The sequence below is a fragment of the Parus major genome, chromosome 12 (genome assembly GCF_001522545.3).
Source record: "Parus major isolate Abel chromosome 12, Parus_major1.1, whole genome shotgun sequence".
NCBI lineage: Eukaryota > Metazoa > Chordata > Aves > Passeriformes > Paridae > Parus > Parus major.
In genome coordinates, this window is record NC_031781.1 from 16557770 (window position 1) to 16577286 (window position 19517).

General features: G+C 40.7%; 1 protein-coding gene across 10 annotated transcripts in view; it reads right to left on the reverse strand.

Annotated features, from left to right (window-relative positions):
* FOXP1 (forkhead box P1) overlaps positions 1-19517 on the reverse strand; it is a 373214-nt gene that overhangs the window by 223616 nt on the left and 130081 nt on the right. Inside the window, exon 1 of one of the 10 annotated variants that reach the window (XM_015640590.3) lies at positions 478-858. The exons of the other annotated variants lie outside the window; for them this stretch is intronic. The gene's annotated coding sequence lies outside the window, so the exon portion shown is untranslated. Of the gene's footprint in view, positions 1-477; positions 859-19517 lie in introns of those variants that run through there. 10 annotated transcript variants of the gene reach the window in all.

Here is a 19517-nt window from a genome sequence, read left to right on the forward strand (position 1 = left end):
CAGTTACAAAACAGGATTTGTTAGTACAAAGAATCACATTTTTTTCTTTTCTTTTCCTTTCCTTTTCCTCTTTTTTTTTTCTTTTTTTTTTTCTTTTTTTTTTTGCTGCTTCTTTTGCAGTTCTGCGTTGCTCACTGTTTGAAAGCTTTTAGCTAACAATGGAAGCATTATCTTCAGGACAGTTACAAAACAGGATTTGTTAGTACAAAGAATAATAACACCGAACTCATCCCCCCTGCACCCCCCCCACTTCCCCGCCCCGCAAATACCTGCCTATTGCAATATGGCATTTAATACTCAATTCAGAAGTCTATTCCAGAAACACCTGTATTCTCGATCTAATTCTGTGCAACAAACTCCCTCAGCAGACCAGTTTTGCTCAAGGAGGTTTGGACAACTACAAACAAACAAATATTTTGTGCATTTATAAATAGGAACAAAAACAAAAGTATCTTATTCTACCGAGTGCAAACTTACCCATTAATGAGGAAGAAAAAGGCTTAGAGCTGTACAGTAATTCCCAACCAACTGTAGAAAGTTGAGAGTTTGAAAACACTAAAGCACTTTTGACTATCAAGCCTTTCTGTGCTTCAACACTGGCTGCAGTGTAAGGAAGGACTGAAGGTATGTGGTCTAAACACAACAAAAGCCACTGCCTTACTCTAGATTAAATATGCAGGAAGAGGCCCCTTTGCATAAACACAAACACTCAGCAAATGAGTAACTGGCTCAAATCAGACGCCTGCTGTGCATTCTACCTGTCCTGATCTCTGACAAGCTACACAGCTTGTTTAAGGGGATAGGAGCTGCAAAATCAAATCAAATCATAGCGCTAAACGCTCTGCTCCTCTGATAGTAAATAACAACAGCACCAACAACTCCACGCCAAACGCTCATTTCTAATCTAAGCATTTCTCTGGCACAGAGCTGAAATCGTGTGCTGTGCCCACTTTGGCTCAGCCACCCATCTCACCACAGCAGAAGAAACACAACCAAACACCACCTGTAAAATTAATTTTCATTAACTGTACTGAAATCCAATACATTCCTGGCCCGTCCTTTTCTTAACAAGGATTTAAAATTAATATGGAGACTTTTGGTTGAGTTGACAGATTAAATCTGTATTTGCTTTTACTGTGCCTGTTTTGTTTACTATGTAAAAGACATTCCAGACACAGACCTATTTTAGCTGTTATGAATCACCACGTATTGCACACCTATTTACTAGTTTATTTGGGGAAAAGGAAGAAATTTCTGAAGCACCCCTTATAAACATTATTTTCAAAATACTGCTCTCATGAAACGACCCCTCCAAACTATATTTACTTCAAAAACAACTAAATTAGAGACTATGATAACCACCAAACACATCTAAACATTTATTATTATAATTGAATATACATAATTATATACTAGGATTTACTCTTCCTTCTAGAGAAATAAATAATTTTTCAGTCTCGTTTATCCTTCCAGTCCAGAAATAGAATGAAGCAGCACGATTTTAAAGCAATTGGAATTCACCAGTGTCCCTTCCTAACTTAAGGAGTCAAATCACATTGACCTTTTATTGTAAGTCCTAGCTACATGTTGGTTTTGGTAATTTAATTATTTTTTAATAACTTGCAGTATTAAATGATTGCCATTGAAACACAAATAAGATTATACTCCTCTGCCTTACTCTCTGCTGCTCCAGACTACAGCGTAACATGGACGACACGACTGCGTCCGGCTCCGAAATTTCATTCTGAAAGAGCACTTACACACAGGCAGGCACAGGAAAATTCAGCCTTTCAAGATGCAACACACATTTACTGGATTCTCAAGCATGTGTCACAGATTATTTCAAAGGATACTGGATATAACTCACAGTTTTAATGGGCATCGAGCGTGTTCAGTTTCACTGAGAGCTCGTATGGTATGGAGGGAGTTTTTACACCTCCTTGGATAAACTCACCAGGTTAAAGCACAAAAACATTGATAACATGAGCTAGTCAAGCCTAACAGGATAAAAATCCTCCAAGAAAGAATCCCGCGAGAAATTTTAGAGCCCCCTTGCCGTTGACCATTTCTGCATTGAAATGACCTTCCAAATAAGGCGTCAGATAATACGGTTCACATAGATGATACCGATCTAACCTTGATGCAAATAAACCATAGAACAAAATTTAATCAGTGTATCACTGTGTAAAAGCCTTTGTCCATCCCAATGGAGCTTCTAATGACTGTTTTGGCAGTTCTGGCTGGTAGTTATGCCTCCCTGCTCATATATATCTCATACTGGTTGAGCAAGCTAATGGAAGTGCTGTTAGTGGAATCCAATATTAATACCCTGCATCATGCAAAACTGGATGCAACTGAATATATTACACAATTGCAGGTAGTATCTAATTCCATAGGTATTAGATACTGGTCTCTAAATTAATATTTTAATAGAGAAAGTGATATAAATACTACATTTCAGGTAAGGTATCTATGAACTCTGGATCTGCCAGTCTTCCTGCTGTAAGCCTGCTCTACACTCACACAGCACAGACACAGGACCCTGACAAAAATTGGCAGGCAAGCTTTAGATGCTGAGTGACACATACTGATGCACAGAGTCAAAGATGTCATCTTCATACAAGCTCCACTAGTTATGAGCTTGAGAGAAAAAAGAAACAAAAAAAAAAAAAATAAAATAAAATAAAAAAATTTAAAAAAAAGAAAGAAAGAAAAAAACCAGGGGGGGAGAGTGGAGCAAGACCTCCAGAAAATAAACAGGGTGTACAGTTTCAAAGGCTACAGACACAGACATTTCATTGTTCAAGCCAATTATCAGTGGAAAATAATAACAACAGATGGATTCAGAGTCACTGACTTTTCATATGCACTTCATCTCTGCACAACAGATGATGAAATGCGAGAGCTATCTCGGAAAGGCAAAACATCTTTCAGTAAAAGAACTCTATACTCCAGATGGGGACCTTCTAAGGCAGCTGATTATCTTCTTATAGTGTTGTAAGATAGACTTACTAAAACATTTCCAGAACTGATCAGATTGGATGAGCACAATGGCAGCATTATGAGGAGTAAGTTGCTCTGGTCTCAGACTTGTGACTGGACTACTCAGAGATTTCAATGGGGTCAGAGCTGCCCATCCCCATTTCCATATCAAGTACTGGTTCTAAAAAGTGGGCCCAAAATTGCTGCTCTCAGTCTGAGCAAAAAATGGGGCTTGATTTTGTGTGGAGAGGGGATGCAGACATGAGGCCACAGAATCAGTGTCAGCACGAACTGGCCCCCTATCAAAGTCCTACCACCACGAGCAAGGTGAGTCTCCTCACCTTGTGCAAACAAACATTTCACACAGGGACACAGGCAGAGGACAAAACATGTTTACAAGTAGGACTGTTTCCACTGTAATTGCCTGATGTAGAGGGAACCCATCATCCAGGAGCCTACAGCAATGTAAGGTAGGAATAACCTCATCCAAGTCAATGGAGTTACACACCCACAAAAACTGGTGTGAGGAACAAGACATAAATTCTTTCTTACAAAGCCTTTGCAAAACCCCATCTTTTTATGGGAAATAAAAAATTGCTTTCAAAGGGAAATAACAAACACATGTAAATTTTGGTGGTTCCGGTGATAAGCAGTTCCAACAAATGTCACAAACACCTACCTAGCACAACCTTCTCCCACTCAACCTGAATACCACAAAGTATGTGTTTTTGATCACATGAATCAGGTATGCCACAATCTCAAAACTTAAAATAAAAAATGAGTAGTGGAAAAATTAGCTCATTAATCTTTAAGACAACATTTCTTTAATGGAAGAACACTACATAAGTAGTGCATTAAACTGAACTGGTTGCCATTTCCAGTGTTTCTTCTTCAAAACACCTCAAGGAAAATTTAAAAACTGGCATTCTCTGTAAATCAATACCGCACACCGAGGGGGAGCGCTACACAACACACACACACACACATTCTGAACTTGCACCTACTGCTAATTTATTTCACAAGTTACAAAATATTTCTGAAGTAGGGGGCTGTTGGCTTCACAAACGTGAAGGGAAGAGACGAGTTTGTGGGCACAGCGTTTCCCCTCTTTGTGAACTACTTTGTCAAAAGTAAATTCACAGGGGAACATACGAGCAAAGAGTAAATTTTGCCCAGGGCAAAATTCTGCAACTGCTTTAAGAAGCAAACAAGAACACAAAAGATGTGTAATACAACCATCTGGCTCTACTCATGCTATATCAATAATCCCCAAAATTTATCCCCACCCCCTTAATCAACCCACACTGATGCCACAAAACCAAATGGCATCACTTATGCTTCCTGCCCATCACATTTTGAAATGATATTTAATATGCATACAGTACATATTTGCATGTTAATCAATTTCTTTAAGAAAAAAATATTTTTGCTTCTTAAGCTATTAGTTCTGTTTTTTTCTACTTATTCACACTGGGATCTCTAAAACCACCAAGAAAGTCCTTGTGGTAAAGATACTCTCATATCAACACAGCATCTCAGGTATCACGATAATGTACCGGTCAAAATTTCAATCTCTTCTTCTCTCTAGTTTTGTGTCACAGTTTGAAAATAGCAGAGGGTGAATAATAACATGCCAGCAAAATTAGCTGTTAAAGAAACACGGGTAAGCGATCCGTTTTGAACTCAAGGTTGGATGCATTTCTAAGCACTACCCTATTTGGGATGCAGGGGGAAGGAGTGACAGAGGGAAAGCGGGGTATCCTATGTGTCTTTTATTTTGAAGATTTGCACGAATTTTTCAGGCCTCCCCCATCAAGGAGCCAGCCTGCTCATGAAGGAGGGAAATGGGAAACTCCTGGCCACAGATGGAGGACGAGCCTCTGCTGTGCTTTGGCTGCATGCTGCTCTCCCTTCCCACCCCTGCAGTGGAAGACCACCTCAGGACAGACAGACAGAAAGCCATCCATGCAAAGTGTCCAAAAGGGTGGCTCCACGATTCTTTGGGGGAGGGATTGTTTCCTTGAGGGGAAAATCATCCTTGTAACCATCGTGATTCATACCACGAGTGCGCAACGTGAAACCGGTACCAAAAACAACACTACAAAGACGTTCTCTCTCTGGCGCTTCACCGACCTATGGCCACGGCCCCGGGGGCTGACTCAGAGCTCTTCTTAATCGACATTTCTGCAACAACATACCCTGGCCCAAGCCGTGCCTCTCCCCGTGGCTGGCTGGCACACTCCCCGTGCCTGGTGCTGCCCGGGGGACACGGCACGGTGGGGACGGTGCCCCACGGCCCTGCTGTAACACCAACAGATGGCTGCTACACAGAGCAGGAGAAATACAAGCCCTGAGCACTCATGGCATAGGTGGAAATGTTTTGCAGTTATTTTCTTTGGAAAAAAGCATACGTGTAGCGGTTATGTCTGCTTCCTCATCCAGACTACTAACCTGAGATCACAAACACTTTGTTAATTTTTTTTTTTTTGTTTTTAATCCACTTTTGGATTGCTTCTGCTGTTTGTATGGCTTGACTTGTACAGCCTCTTTGTAAGAACTGAAAATAGTCCCCCACAAACACAGGAATGGGAAAATGGTTTAGAGAGCTAATCCACACCTGGGCTACGTGAAAGGGGCTCATATTTTCCAAACAGAAACACAACCCCTTTTATATATGAACCAGATTTGGATCCAAATGCTAAACCCTTCACCACATCCTTCGCGGGGCTCTGCAGTGGTCACAGGCAGTGGTGGTGGGTGGTGGCTGCGCTGATGGCAACCATGGGCGAGGAGTCGCCGTGCCCTTGGACTTGGATGCCAAGGGCAGACCCATCCTTGGTTACACCACGGTGAAGGCAGGGTAATCCCCATCCTGCACACGCCTCTTACAGAAGAATCTGGCCCTGTCTCGTTACTCCTGTTAGAAAAATGAAGGCTGTGACAAAAAATAGCTGAGAACTACATCTTGCCGATGCCAAAATACAATAATAACATGTTCAAAGATTTAATTTAGAAGACTACAAAGTCTAGCTCATACATCATAACACCTTGAAATAACACTTTAAGGTCAAATCCTGTGCATTTTTGGAAACCACCAAAACATAATGAAGTTTTACTTAAACACAGCATTTACATTTATAACGCATTTCAGATTCTTCAAGTAAGCTAGACCACATGCTAGGAAAATGTACTTCCCACAACATACAAATTAAGTCATGTACAGCCTTCCCTCCGCAGGCTGAACAGCCACCAGCACAAATGGAAGTCCTGTGTATGGATCAAAGGCAGCATGTGGACCTCAGAACATGATTTTTTATATTTTGTTTTTAATTGGCAAAACATCAAATCCCACTAGCAGTTTATTTTTGTTGCCTTCCTTGCCCCTTTTCTACCTCTCCCACTTATTTCACAACGGAACATTTTTAAACCACCAGAAGTCTTTGTGGCAAAGATGATGTCATACTGACACAAGATCAGGTGCGAGGTATGGTATGAATAAATACTTATCCGCAAACACATTTAATTTTCAATGGTTGGGCATCAAGAGACAAAGAAGTTCTTATGCAGACATATTAGCTGAAGATTTAATTTCGAATGGTCTACATTTAAAAGAGCAGAACAACACATAGTGCAAGCCTAGAAGAAAAAGGAAAAAGAAGTCCCAAAACCTCCTTCTTGTTTTTGGGAAAGCAATGCACAGCTCTGCTCTTCACAGTAATAAATATATGATGCTTGATTACTTTGTCTTTTAAGTCACCGATACCATACAGGACATTTGTCCTTTATACACTGGCAATAAAAACTCTCCCTATCAAAATAAATATGTATTTTAGAGTAATCAAGCAGGAACTAATTTTGTACTTTTTCACAAGTAGCCATTTACTTTGGCACCAAATGGTAATGTGTAGCAGAGAACGCAGTATATGCTTTAACCCAAGAAAAATTAGACTTGAAAATTAATACACAGTGAAAGACAAATTTAAAGCAGCTTTCTTGTGTTCTGACATAAGAATATAAAAATGACACGAGCAACTAAAGATTAGTTTACATACTTTTCAATCACAGCTGCCGCTCAGTAACCACAATACCTTTAAAATGACATTCCACCGAAACAGATACAGTTTGGCTGCAACAGCAGCAAGACACAGTTAACGTGGAATTAAAAGGGCATTTTTTATTTACACACATCATACAGCGCTGAGCCCCAGCACAATTACAATGGAAAGATTTTTAGTGTGATTAATTTGGAAATAATCTAGTGATAAATAGAGTGCATTGCAAGTGATTCTGCAGAGCAAATTTTTATCACCAGCCTTAGATGTCAAAACACAGTTTCAGGGACAGAGAAAGAACGAGTCACATCTTCTTGGTTAATATTTAATTGGGTGCTAAAGATTCCTCCTAAGGACCTCTGAACCATCACTGACAGCCCCACAAGATGTCCCTGTCTGTGAAACAGATACCAACCCTTTCTGTATAAACTAAAATAACATTAAATTTAATCAAACCATTCAATTAATAAATCACTTCAGTGGACATTGCAGCCCAAGCCCTGCTTAATTACTTAATTTTAAAAATATTTGCACACTGCAACCACTAAGATTGGCTCCAAGGTTTCATAATACACACTTAACACTTGAGTTGGAGAACAAATTTATTTAATAAATGCAGAGCTAAGTACAATAATGCCACTCTACTCAAACTGCAAAAATCACTTAGCATCTCCTGCGAGAAAAAGCAAATAAACTTTTTCCCTATTTAAATGCATGTCCCTTCTATCACCAGCTCTGCCAGAAGCCACCTCCTTTCTGCCCCTGTCCCTGCAGTCAGTGGGATGCCCAAGCATGGGAAGGGGTGGCAGAGCTGGTGTTGCCCCCATTGCACAGAGCATCCCTCTGCTCCACCTTCACACACATTCCCTGGCCTCCCTCCCTTCTTGCCCTCTGCCTCCATCCTTTCCTCCTCACTTTTCCCTCTATTTCTCCCTATGTTGCCTCTCTGCCCCTTGTTCTCTACTGTTTATTGGTGTTCCAGATGCCCCCATTCCCATCTCAAGCTCCTGCCCTGAGCTTCCTACAGCTGCTCTTTCCTTGCTGCCATCTGAGATAACTGACATGAAAAGAGCTGGATGGGGAAAAACCCACAAGGATGGAGAAGAGGCTGTGGAGGAGAGCAGGGAAAGAAAACAGTTTAGTAAAGCCAACCAGAACTGCACAATTTCCACAACAGCAAGAGGTACTCCAGAGCACCAGGATGAAAAATAAAAGCCATGGACCAAGTGTATTACGTGGAGCAGGATTCAGGTTCTGGGATGGGTGTAATGCCTTTTTTTTCACAGAAAAACTCCGTGTATCCAAAGAAACCCGAGTTACTGCCATATATAACTAGGTGTGACAACTTGGGAGAAGTTGAAATACATACGGACCAAGCGGTGGCCTTAAATGAAGGGGAAAAAAAGCAAAGCTAAGGGTTTGTCACAGCTTGGAGGCACAGCTGTGTGCACTCATACAGACTTTGCATTCATTCATATAGAGCACAGCTTTCAGGTCCTGTGGTTCCAGCACGATTTTTGGACGAAGTTGAGACTCAAAAATAAATAAAAGTCTATATTTGGCCTGCCCTGGATTCGAGACACACTCAATAGTACTTTGCATAGAAACAATCTGAATTAATACAGACTAAGTTTTCCAGATTATAATATTCTTTACCAAGCCAATGGATGCACCTCTAAAATTCACTGCCCTGACAAACAGTAGAGCTCTTGAAAGTCTGCTTGTATTAGTTTTATGGATCTATTCTACTGCTTAAATCAGGTCTCATTAAAATTACCATTCACACAAGTTCTCCCACTGGGAAATCTACATGCCAGAGCTACTCCAGTTCCGCAGGCAGTGCTCGGAGGGGGTTGCATATTGCAAAATAACTGTGGGCACGGCAGGGGGAGGACAGGGAGAAGAACAAGAGGACTTCAGGACAGCAAGCAAGTCACTCCTTACCCTCCTCTGATTTTAACTGCTGCAACTTTTGCTCAGGTGGTGCAATTGCATCCATGAAAAGAAATGCTATTGCCAAAAATGAAACCAGGATGGGGTGGTGTAAAAAGCGCCCCTTGGAAAGCCAGATGCAGCCTCAAACATCCATTTTAGTGTGGGAATGGCAGGCTAAATATGCAAATACTGCACCTGACAACTTACACTAAAGCATATGATCTGCACACTGCCCCTCCAGTTTAATTTTTAATAGTAACAGTACTTAAATCTCAGCATTAATGTATTAATGTTCAAATGAATACAATTACAGGCACCTCTGTTTTCTTCAGTGCTAATGACCTGGAAGATCTTCCTCCCCTTCATATTTGTGGGGATTATTACAAATACATTCTGTAGCCCTTGTTTTGGCAAGGAAGCAAAAACCTTTGCCTTTTAAATATGAAGTAACAGAAATAATGAATAATATATCTTCTGATCTTTGTTCTGCCATGATATATATATAATGATATATAAAATGTTCATTTATTATCACACATCCTAGGGAGCAGACATGCAAAATTACTTTTTTTTTTTGTCTTATAAGGGTCATTTATCATACAGAACATCCTCCAAATAGGTAGTCCTAAAATCTCAATTTACAAAGACATTTTTTAAAGCTGAATTCTTCAAACAGGGCTACTATCCTAATGGTTAAAATAAAACTTTACGGTATTAACATAGCTAGATTTAAGGAGGTAGAAATGCTCTGCATTTTGTTTTAGAAGATCCTGCCCCAACAAATTAATTTCTGCCTATTATTTTTACCTAAATCATGCCACTTTTATTAGTAACAAAAGCACTGTATGACCCTCTTTAGGCCAAATTCAGAAAAGAAAAGCATTTACTAAAAGAGCATTAATTTTTATCATAGCATCTGTGATTTTTGGGTGGGGAAAGGAAACACCATAAAGAACGAAGTCTGTATATACAAACTATCAGTCAGATTTTAACACTTATGCAGAATAATGCAAAGCTTTATTTCTTTTTGATGTTAGCAGGCTTTTCCTTTTTCTTTTTGCATTCCATTTTTCAATATGTAAAATGACAAAATGCAAAAAAAACAACAAAAACACAAAAATGTGCTTGTTAGGGCTGGCCTAGTTTTTTGAAACACACACAAAAAGAAAACCCACTCATACAATCTTATTTTAATATGTAATAGAAGAATCTGGCAAACATTAGCCAGAGTAAGTCTAGCCAGCGAATGCAGACTAACATACCAGTCTGCTGCTGCAAGGCACAAGGAAAATTTGTTCTTCCAACACAGAAGAACAGCATCTTCCACCAGAAGAGCACCAGTGCAGGAGCACAAGCAAACATGAGCTCCTTGCTGCTCACACCAACACCTAATCTCCTTCTGGGCTGGCAATTTCCAAACAAACCCATCTCAGCTGTCCCATCTCCAATCTCTCCTCAAGTCAAAAGTAAATCAGTGTCTTCCCCCCAGAGCAGTGTGCTCAGTCCAGCACTGGACATTGTCATCTTGGGAAGCAAGACCCAGCAAAACTCCAAGCAGTGGCAGAATGCTCTTTTTGCAGAAATTTTTTGTGCCCAAAAATCTGCACCAAGCCCTGCAGCTTTGAGGCAGTACCCAGAGAAAGAGCTAGACATAAAACTACCTCCAGGGGAAAAGAAAGGAAATAAAGAGATAATCAAGAAAGAAAAAAGAAATGGGAGAGCTGGAGTCAGCTAAAGACTCCAATGAGAAGGGAGGTGGAGGTGGAGGACAACTACAAAGCGCTTAATTATAAACCTAAAAATGTTCAAAAACCAATCTCACGCTAACAATTTGCGTATTTTGGGATTACCTACGGATGAGGAAGGTTCAGCTTAATCAGCTATCTGTGCAAATGGATTCCCAACGTGCCAGAGCTGAACTCAATGGACAATCCCGTTAGAGTGGAAAGAGCACATGAAACGCCCTTGAGAAACGTGGCTAATGCCACCAACACTGAGGAAACAACCATTAATAAATTCTTCCATTTTCAGGCTTAGAAGGCAAAGGGCAAATGTTGAAAGAAGCAGAAGATGGGAAGGGCATGGCTAGGCTTTATGCTTAGTCCATTCCATGTGTGACATATTCCTGAGGCAGGTCTCACTCCTGAGATTAAAAGCAGTATTTTTAAACGACTAAAAAAAGCCTTCCTAGAGGGAAACAATTACATCTCTTCTTTAAGTCACCTAAATTTAAGATGTCTCTCCATCTCCCATGATAGGAGACAACAGAAGAAAATCTATAAATACAGAGAATAGAGTCTCCACAAAAAGAAAAATAGTGCAAAAAGTATCTATAAAAAAGATGTGTGAATTCAGGCATCAGAGACACTCTGTAAAATACAAGTTAGGACTTTCCCTTTTTGATTAACCACATCCAACCACATCACATTGGAGATTCACTTGCTCTTCTCTCTAGTCTGTGTTTACCCAGGAAACACACTGTGGGACCACTGTGTATGGAGAAAGTTGCTAGCAGAAGTAAACTGGGGGTGTGGAGAATTCCCCAAACCCAGGTTACACACTGAGACACACGTGAGTTTGACAACTGCTCTAAGACCAGATCTCATCCTGCCACCTGTTAGCACAGCCCACACTGGGCACTGCTGGGGTGCAGGCTCAGGAGATGGTCCATGTGGTGGGACCAGACTTGAGGAGCTCTGCACTGCTGCCATTTTCAGCTCTAAGCAGCCACTCAGACTTCAAAGACCCACCGAAGATACTGCAGGGGTGAATCCTACCAGCATCTTATCCATCCTTACCACTTTAAAACACATTTGCCACCACTGGCAGAGGACTCTGGAGCATCTCTACTGTCCCCCAAGGACCAGGCTTGGCTTCAGGGACCACCCTGCACCAACTCCTCTCCTACTTGGGTCTGATCCAAGCACTCACACAGCGCACTTGTACATTTTATTCTCTCTCTCCCTGAAGCTTTGGCAACTGAAATCTATTATGATATCAAAAGGTAGCTGACAACATAAAATGTATCCCGCTGAGTTGATGCTGCACGCTGCTAAATTTACAACAACATAAGTATCATAAAAATTATAAGAACTGCAAATTAACCACTGATTTTTTAGTTCAGTGACATAAATAACAGTAAAGATCTGGAAAACTTCCAAACATCTTTACAACTGTTTAATTTGTCAAAATCTATCAAGTGTATTTCAACCACAAACCTGTCCTCTGCAGTGCATTAGTTTTCACGTACTTATGCTGGCATCAAAGGCAGCAAAAATAAAGCTTCTGTAATTACTGTATTCTGATGCACCTTTCCAGTCACACTTTTATTTCTGCTTTTCTTCCTCTGTACTTCTCTGTTGACACTGACAGTCAGCAATGTTTTAAAAACATTCACACTAAAAAAGACAAAAAATCACTACTGCCTTCCACTCCTCCCAGGTTTGCCCAGGATACTCGAGGCAGCACATTGCTTTGTTTGCCCATTGGAGTGGTTTTCCACTCACGTGCTGCGTGTTCCTCACGACGCTTGCGTCAGCAAACCCTTTTATTTACTCCTTTATTTGTGCACCAAGCTCTGCAAATGCAAAGCCACCTTTCCGGCAGCTGCAAGAGAGCAAGCAAAGATCAACAAAATAAATTTTATAGGCTCTATTTCTTTTCCTAGGGGAGGAGCTCATTTTTATGTAGCTATTTATTTTGTATGGCTAAATAGCAATTACTGTATTTTCTGAGACACAGATTAACTAAAAAGACCACATTTCTTTCACAACCATTGCAAGACTAACCAAAGTCCAAACGTGTTGAATTGCTGATGCACAAAGTTAGGGTCTTTCTGAAAAAAATAATACAAAATGTATTTCTATTATTTAACTACTCAGGGGCTGTGAAGCTTCTAAGTCCCCAGTGCTCTGCCTGCCAAGAGAGCTTTGACCATGGCACCAAAGCAGCAGTGGAGAGGGTGGCAATGCTGGTCCCAGCACAGGATAGTTTTGCCTTTTGCAGAAAGAACTGGGCAACTGGGAATTTTCATGTGGTATTTGTTGTCCTACATGTGGATTCACACCAAGAAAATTCATATACAACTCCAGCTGCTGCGAGGTAGTTGCTCTATAAAAAATAATAAATCAAATAGGTGCTGAGAACCGACAAGACTTTTATTTCACATTTTTGCTTTTACAAAGGCTTCCCAAGGTCGGGGCTTGGAGAAGGGCTTTTCCCTTCCAGCTGGCTCCGTTTTCCTCAGGAGCCATTTTGTATCTTTCCCGTATGTAAAATATGAAATATTACAGGAACTAATTAAACCTTCTTAAATGGGAGAAACTAATAAATCCCTCCCTCTAATGATCCTGAAGTGCACTTGTGAGTGAGTGCACAGAACAAACACACTCGCTGCAGCTCCACAGGCGTGAAAGGCCACTGCAGACGCTGGCAGGGTGTGGGTTCATGAAGAATTGGTTACCCAAATAACCCACGTGCTCCCACCAACCTCAAAGGTTCATCTGCTCTCCAGGGCTGACAACCCCATCATCCCAACCAGCCAAGATTTGGTGACTCCATCACTTGTGGACTATAAGGGTGACGTGGCTCTGACCCCTGGGGCTGAGGGGCACAGCACATTTTTTAGAGGGGAGTATCTGCTGGGGTCTGTTATTCCTCACAAGACAAAATCTCCATACACTGCCTATCCATATGGAATCAGGAAAGAGAGGTTAAGGATTAAGTTTGACACAATAGGTTAAACTCAGCCCCCATTCCCAGTATATTATACAGTAAATCTCTTTATTCTGTAAGGGCAAAATAGAATTGCTTACAGTTTGTCTTAAAAATGGGATTTATGCTTCAAATACAGAAAACTAACACAGAACATAGTGCAGCCCTAAAAATTAAGCATCCAGATATAAAAGGAAATTTTAAATTAATTTTCCCACTGTGTTGTTTGCAAGAGCAATACACTTAAATGGCCACAACTCATTCAGTGACACCCAGAGGTACCGTGCAAGCACTATGGAGCAATGCAAGTAATTCAAAGTTCTTTGATTAAATCTCACATAATTGCACATAACTGGAAAAAATCACAGCAAGTTGATTTTGCATATTGTACTGCATAAACCAGAAGTGAGCCCCACAAAATCCCTTCTTTCCAGACTATTTTATCTAAGGAACATATAGCTGTAACACAATTTTTGAGTGATTTTGATTCCCATTGTGGTATAATGAGTAATGAAGAAAGCACGTTTTTTTATTCTGGTTTGCACTGATGTGTTTCTTCTTTGACTAAACCCTTGGTGACTCAGTTCTGCCGCTTCACAACAAGGAGTTCTCATGTTTCCCTCTACGCAGAAAAAAAGAAAATAAGTCTTCAGCTATCCTGTTCGCAGCTCAAACCAAAGGGAAGACCTTGGGAGCTCCTATAATTTGTGCTGCCCACTGCAGTAAGACCCTAGACCAGGGTCTTACACCCACACCCAGCAAATAGAGAACATCATCTGAAGAAAAAAGTGCCCCAAAACTGAGCTCTCTGCAGGGGAAAGGAAACCTTCAACATGTGCCTGAGGAGCGTTTCCCACTCCACGCAGGGGAAGATGGACTTGGCCAGAGTGACTTCCCTCAAAACTCAAAAGCCTGGCACAACAGCCTTCTGCAATCATCTTTCTCTGGCATTCCAGAAAGGGTGACCACAAAAAGTGTTGCTTACATTGCAGAGAGAGCTGGCCTTTTTCTGTGCTCAGTACCAGCTTTCCAGACTTAAGTTTCTCTTTCCAGTAACATGCAATGCTAATACTCTGTGCTACGTGGGGCCTAATATTTTCAGACCTGGAGACTTAATTACAATCTACTGTAATTGGCACATAGCACTAAAGTATAAATATTAATAACATTAACCAAAAAAAAAAAAGCCCTGATTGAGATGGCAAACTGAGGACCAAATCAATAAATCAACAGTAATCTTTTTCCTTAATCACAGCTGCTACTCCACCCTTTTTATTGATCTTTTTCCTTTTTTTTTCTCTATATTTCACTATAAATCTCCTGATTCTTGATTGAATTAGTTCAAAACAATTGCACACCTAGCCAGGATAAGCAACACTTTCGTTTTAAAACGCTTCTCATTGTAGCAGCTGCACAGTGAGTATGATGTTGAGACCAGCCCTTCATTGTGCAGCTTCTCCTCCTCCTGGAGCTCATCCCTAAATCCATAATCCAGGGGAGATTGGTGGGCAGTCAAGGCTTTTTCTGTAAAGGAATTAGGTAACCATGCTAGACCTGACCTTCCCCCTCCGCCACAATGATGTTTTCATGCACATATTTAAAGGAACTTTCATTTAACTGTCCTGTAATCTGAAAGCCAGTCAGAAATCCAAACCAAGTATTTTCTTTAGGTGTATCTGTTGATCAAATATTTTATTCCAGTGTTCTCTACAGCATCATTATGGTACTTGCACATGTTCACCCCAAGTATAAATCTTCAGAATATCCTACCTGACTCTGCAGCAGCTTTCCTGGAAACAGCTTTGCTGTGTTCTAGTAAACTTCACTCGTGTTATTTATTCCCCTTTAAAAAAGAAGTTGCACTTCACTGTACTCATGCTTAGCAAAGACAAGATTCTGCCTATCAAAAGACACTGCAAGGACTCTTGTATTAATACTGATAATGGGTAGAAATTACATATTTTTATAAGGGAGAAGACAAAGGACTTCATGTTTTATAATAGTTGTGCTGATGTAGTTTCACCAAACTGTGCTTTCAAACAAAATTATAGCTTTCCCTCCCAAGTGACCTAACCTGTAACTATTTAGGATAGATATAATGGGGCAAATTGTCAGCTACAAATCAAGAGATGTACTGGCTTCAGTCTTCCAAAGACTTGTGATGCTCTGCCCCCCATATTTTCAGTAAAGGACTAAGTACTCCTGAGAGGAAACTAATCAAGCTGGAAAAAATCACCAAATAAAACTTTAAAAACTGGCAAAAAATGAAAAAAGAAAAAAAAAAAAAGCCTCCAAGTTGCAAGCTGCAAAGGAGCTAGCATTTTAATAAAGACAATAATCACAAATATTACTGAACAAAGGAAAAGGAAACCGAAACATGCCAAAAAAGATAATCAAGAAATGTGCTTATAGGATGCCAGTCCAACTGATTAAAGATCTTCAGAAAGCAGGATATCCCACCTAGAGCCGTTAAGTCTTATCTGGATCCTTACACACCCACACCCCTGTCAACAGCAGATCTGAGGATGGAGAAGAGGAGCCCATCCTTCTTCCTTATTACTTCTGCCCCTCCTTTTGTGTATGCCCACTGTAGCTGCTTCTCACAGCTTGTTAAATGTTCGTTACACAACCTTTGCTTAGGTTAAAGCAAGACAGAAGCTGCACCCAGTAATTTTTTCCCCCATGGAAAAGGAAGCAGGGGCAGAGATGCCAGGCAGGGTGTGTTTTTGGAAGCGGCAGGTCCCTGTCGTGGGTGAGGTGTATAAATGATCCATGGCTCAGGAACACCGTGCAGCAGGTAACGGCAAACAAACAGCAGTAGCTGGTTAATGATGATCTGCAATAACGTCAGGGAGACTTGTTCCCGTGGAAGTAACCTGCCACGCCGGGGATACAAATTGTCTGGGATTTGATAGCACCTACTGCAGAGAGCAGCGTTATCAATGTGCTCGCGTGCTCAGATAAATGGAGCACTATTTCCCTGCGCTGCCGCTGTCACTTTCTCCGGTCCGTCAGCCCCTTTCTTAAACCGATTGCTATTTTTATTACACTCCTTAAAATATGAAGCAGGAGACTCCTTTTCCTGAAATACACTGGGCTAGATAGATGACGCCTTTTAAATAATATTCTTTTCTTGCTGGCCCTGATTCTTGCAGTGTTGTTGCTTACTTTGGAGGGGGAAACAAAATAAAAGTAGCAAGCCATATCTCTCCATTCCAAAGGGAGTGGTTTCCCAAAGAAAGCATAGTTTTGTTCCCTTGCTATTTCCTTTCAGCACTGCAGACAAGCAGGCAGCAGACCAGCTACTAAAACTGACCCCAGCAGTTATGAACCAATGCTGAATACACCCAGTTTGAGGGCAGCAGGTGGCATTTGGGGGGATGTTAAGGGGATTTGCCACCTCTAAATTCTGGATTTGGTAGGAGAAAAGGAAAATTATCAGCAAACTTCAGACTTTTTAAAGTCTAAAATTAGGTGAGATGCAATTGAAAAGGAGAATAACTTCCAGCTTTATTTTAAGAACTGGAATTGTGCTTCCTGCTTCCATTGCTGCAGTTCTTCTGGAAAGGAAGTTGCCCGCAAGTAACGGATAAAATACAGAAAACCTTGTGGATTCAAAAATGCTCTCCTCACCCTTCTGTAAAAATAAAATCCAGAGGCTGGTGGAGCACACTGGTTCCACTGTAGTAGATACAATGCCAAAGAGAAGGGGAAAAGCACTCCCTGATACAATAGGTCATTGTACTCCCGGATCTACCACATATGTTACTCCAAGGGCTCTCAACCTTAAACTTGGAAAGCCTAAGACACTGGAGCCATGATATATAAAGTAAGTAAGACCCAAGTTCCAAATATTTGATTTAGCAAAGTAAATATGGTTGTTTTTATTGGGTGCAACAAGCATTTTTCACAGAGTGAAGAATTATGGTAAACATCTGCTAATCATACTCACAAAAGAGGTCATTGTGTTTAAATCCAAGGTCATATTAATAGCTATATTTAATTAATAAAACCCAACAGTAATATTACACAAGTTTCCAACAACGTCTGCTTCCTGACACTCAAGGACCTATTCATTAATGGACCACTTATATTGGTTTTTCTTGATATTGCAGCTAAACTCTTACAAAGCTTTTAGGCCATACAACAGAGGCCTGACTTAGAAGTAAACTGCATCATGTTATACTATATGTCTCTGGGGTTTTATACCATGTGGATGTAGTTTGTGAACACATGAGCTAACAAAAATACTGGAATATGTGATATTCCATGAAGGTGGTCTTGCACTTCCAGGTTCCCATGTCTTCTGCCATGCAATGGAATAGGTAAGGGCACCACATCTGTTTCTGAACAAGGAGATAATGTTCTTCGTTGAGTCATTCATTGCCTAGGTGGAGGTCAGAGCTGCACCTGCATTTCATGAGTCTTTTTCTACTTCAAAACAATAAAAAGAACAAAATCCCAGCTTTTCAAGAAATGTTGGATTTCTTTCCTACTCCCAACCAGCCCCTGGTTAAATCTGGAAGGCACAGTTTCTCAATGTGTTTACAAGTTGCCCAGCCCTGGTGAATTATTGCCCAAAGTGAATCGAGTGTTTTCACAGTTCTAGTCCATTTTGCCTGTTAAGAAACAAGCTGTTGAAATGCTGTTGAGCTCAAACAGAAAAAATGAAGCTGGTTTTCGCTTACTCAGGTGTTAAACAGCACAGCTTTTTTCAAATCTCAGGAGGTGTCCTGGATGAAACCGATACAAATGAGAAATGAATCACATCTTAGAACTTCTTATGTCTGATTGTTTAAATTTAAGGAAATTGAGATCTATTGAAAAGTAGGTTTTCTTGCACACCCAGACTTTCTCATCTAACTGCAGTCATTGATGTTTATAGATTTTTTTCTGTGAAAGATAAATCTAGCTTGTTGCATGAAAAATCCTCGAATGCACTGATGTTTATTCACTGAATTTCCATATCCTTTACACTTGAAGTTATTTTCTCTTTTCCACAATGTATGTGAAAACCATGACATTTTCTATCTTCTACACAAGTTCCCCACACCATACTGCACCATCTCCATGTTATTATATATATTGCAGTAATGCCATTTCCAATTCATTACAAAACACTTTCATGTACCAGATGTCCCAGCTTTGGTAGGACCGAGTTATTTTCTGCCCAACAAGTCCTGGAGGCAAAAATAGTTGTTCCTGTATCTTTGTACACAGCCAGGCCATTTCACCTACTTGTGTCAAACTTCCACCCCAACAGACATAGGTGCTTTGTCTTACCCTATTTTTAGACAAATTGCAACTGAAGACAGCTATGGAAGTCTGTGTTATGTACATGCCCACACCACTGGCTATTGAATCCTGGTATAAAGAAAGTTGGAAACGGGAAGTTCTGATAACTCAGTTCTCACATGGCCCTCCTATTTTTTATGGCTCCATGTCAAGCCAGGTGGATTCTCTTAACATCTCTTACCCTTAAATCTACAGCCTAAACATTTTCCAGAAGGCTGGATTTGTTCATGCATAATACAACCCTGGCACAGAAGCAACAAAAGCAGCAAAAAATCACCCTACTCACAGCTTAGTTCCTATCATGGCCTGCAGTCCCCAAAACATCTTTTCAAAAGCAGAGAAAGAGTCAGAAGCTGTTCAGCAAACTGTGTAATGATCCTCAGTGTCTTCTCATTATCCTGAGGCCACATGGAGACCTTCTGACAAGCAAAAATGAACCAGAGATATTTTGGGAGAGGGCCTTGACATGGGAAGCTGAGAAGGAGAGTGGCTGTAGAAGGGCAGAGCAGAGGGAGGGGAGTGTAAAGGTGAGAGTGAGAC